This window comes from Pezoporus wallicus, unplaced genomic scaffold, assembly GCF_028554395.1.
Source record: "Pezoporus wallicus isolate ANWC-B61680 ecotype Strahan unplaced genomic scaffold, APGP_CSIRO_Pwel_v1 contig_14679, whole genome shotgun sequence".
Lineage (NCBI taxonomy): Eukaryota > Metazoa > Chordata > Aves > Psittaciformes > Psittacidae > Pezoporus > Pezoporus wallicus.
This window is the reverse complement of record NW_026637296.1, coordinates 1-2,947: the sequence shown is the minus strand read 5'-3', so window position 1 is coordinate 2,947 and position 2,947 is coordinate 1. Positions and strand designations below refer to the sequence as shown.

At 57.3% G+C, this 2,947-nt stretch overlaps 1 long non-coding RNA gene across 1 annotated transcript; it reads left to right on the top strand.

Moving 5' to 3' along the window:
• Positions 1 to 963: 963 nt before the first annotated feature.
• LOC130596774 (uncharacterized) lies at positions 964 to 2,749 on the top strand. Its single transcript, XR_008971608.1, has 3 exons — positions 964 to 1,101; positions 2,397 to 2,498; positions 2,597 to 2,749. It is a non-coding gene; the product is annotated as an uncharacterized LOC130596774 (long non-coding RNA).
• The last annotated feature ends 198 nt before the right edge of the window (positions 2,750 to 2,947 follow it).

The following is a 2,947-nucleotide window of genomic DNA, read 5'->3' as shown; positions in this document are numbered from 1 at the left end:
ATAGTACCCCATAGCACCCCATAGTGCCCATTGCACCCATAGCGCCCCATAGTGCCCCATAACACCCCAGCATCTATAGAAACCATAGTGCCCCCATTGCACCCATAGCGCCCCTATAGCACCCATAGTGCCTCCATAGCACCCCAGAACACCCCATAGTGCGTATTGCATCTCAGAGCACCCATAGCACCCATCAGTGTCCCATAGCACTTCATAGCACCCATAGTGCCCATAGCACCCATAGCCCCCATAGTGCTCCATAGTTACCATAGTGCCCCATGGCGTCCCATAGCCCCCATAGTTACCATATTGCCCCACAGCATCCCATAGCCCCCATAGTTACCACAGTGCCCCACAGCATCCCATAGCCCCCATAGTGCCCCATAGCATCCCATAGCCCCCATAGTTACCATAGTGCCCCATAGCATCCCATAGCCCCCATAGTTACCATAGTGCCCCATAGCATCCCATAGCCCCCATAGCCCCCATAGTTACCATAGTGCCCCATAGCATCCCATAGCCCCCATAGCACCATCAACAGTGTCGTGCGCATCCATTCCGACATCCTCAAGAGCAGTGTGTACAGACCCCATAGTTACCCTAGTGCCCCACAGTGCCCCATAGCGTCCCATAGCCCCCATCCCTCAATCACCCCAGCTCCATCCCCACCCCTGTCCTGTCTTTGCTCTCAGCCCCATAGCCTATGGGTCCCCACCAGTCATTTGGGGGTCCTTGGGAGTCACTGGGGGTCCCCATGGCTGTGGGCTCTTGTCCCCATAGGTGTTGTCACTGTGGGCCCCCATGGATCCCTATGGCCGTGGGTCCCCATCCTCATGGGTCCCCATCCATTGCCGTGGGCCCCATGGTTGCCTATGTCAATGTGTCCCTATGGGTCTCTATGGGTCTCTATGGGTCCCTATGGGTCCCCACGGGTCCCTATGGGTCTCTATGGGTCCCTATGGGTCTGACCCTGCCTTGTGGGGCAGGTTCAAGGACTTCTATGACCTGGAGCCCAAGAAGTTCCAGAACAAGACCAATGGGATCACGCCGCGGCGCTGGCTCCTGCTCTGCAACCCGGGGCTGGCCGACGCCATCGCCCAGGTGAGCCCTATGGGGGGCTATGGGGCTCTGTGGGGCTCTATGGTCTCTATGGGGCTCTGTGGGGCTCTATGGTCTCTATAGGTCTCTATGGGCTCTATGGGTCTCTATGGGCTCTATGGGTCTCTATGGGTCTCTGTGGTCTCTCTGGGTCTCTGTGGTCTCTATGGGGTTCTATGGGTCTCTTTGGGTCTCTCTGGTCTCTCTGGGTCTCTATGGGTTTCTGTGGGCTCTGTGGGTCTCTCTCTGGGTCTCTCTGGGTCTCTCTGGGTCTCTCTGGTCTCCATGGGTCTCTCTGGGTCTCTATTGTCTCTCTGGGTCTCTCTGGTCTCCATGGGTCTCTCTGGGTCTCTATTGTCTCTATGGGTCTCTATGGTCTCTGTGGGTCTCTCTATGGGTCTCTCTGGTCTCCATGGGTCTCTATGGGTCTCTCTGGGTCTCTCTGGTCTCCATGGGTCTCTCTGGGTCTCTCTGGTTTCTATGGGTCTCTATGTGTCTCTATGGGTCTCTATGGGTCTCTATGGGTCTCTATGGTCTCTATGGGTCTCCATGGGTCTCTCAGGGTCTCTCTGCTCTCCATGGGTCCCCATGGGTCTCTCTGGGTCTCCATGGGTCTCTCTGGGTCTCTCAGGGTCTCTATGGGTCTCTATGGGTCTCTATGGTCTCTCTGGGTCTCCATGGGTCTCTATGGGTCTCTATGGGTCTCTATGGGTCTCCATGGGTCTCTATGGGTCTCTATGGGTCTCTATGGGTCTCCATGGGTCTCTCTGGGTCTCTCAGGGTCTCTATGGGTCTCTATGGGTCTCTATGGTCTCTCTGGGTCTCTATGGGTCTCTATGGGTCTCTATGGGTCTCTATGGGTCTCTATGGGTCTCTATGGGTCTCTATGGGTCTCTATGGGTCTCTCTGCTCTCCATGGGTCTCCATGGGTCTCTCTGGGTCTCTCTGGGTCTCCTATGGGTCTCTATGGGTCTCTATGGGTCTCTATGGGTCTCTCTGGGTCTCTATGGGTCTCTCTGGGTCTCTATGGGTCTCTCTGGGTCTCTATGGGTCTGGGTCCCTGTGGGTCTCTATGGGTCTCTATGGGTCTCTATGGGTCTCTATGGGTCTCTCTGGGTCTCTATGGGTCTCTATGGGTCTCCATGGGTCTCTATGGGTCTCTCTGCTCTCCATGGGTCTCCATGGGTCTCTATGGGTCTCTATGGGTCTCCATGGGTTTCCGTGGGTCTCCATGGGTCTCTCTGGGTCTCCATGGGTCTCCATGGGTCTCTATGGGTCTCTGCCCTCCGTGTCCCCAGCGCATCGGGGAAGGTTTCGTGTCAGACCTGGACCAGCTCCAGAAGCTCCGCGGCTTCGTGGATGACGAGAGCTTCATCCGGGACGTGGCGGCCGTCAAGCAGGTCCCGGGGGGCAATGGGGGGCAATGGGGGGCAATGGGGTCCCTGCAGTGGGGTGCAGGGGGGGGTCCCTCACCCTGTGCCCCCTTCCCACCCCACAGGAGAACAAGGTGAAGTTCGCGGCGTTCCTGGAGAAGGAATATGGGGTGCGCGTGAACCCGGCCTCGCTCTTCGACGTCCAGGTCAAGCGCATCCATGAGTACAAGCGGCAGCTCCTCAACTGCCTCCACGTCATCACCCTCTACAACAGTGAGAGCCCCACACTTATGGGACCCCCGGGCGCCCACACCCCCTATGGGACAGCCAATGGGATACCCCAATGGGACAGCCAATGGGATACCCCAATGGGATACCCCAATGGGATACTGCAATGGGATACCCCAATGGGATACCGCAATGGGACAGCCAATGGGATACCCCAATGGGATACCGCAATGGGATACCGCAATGGG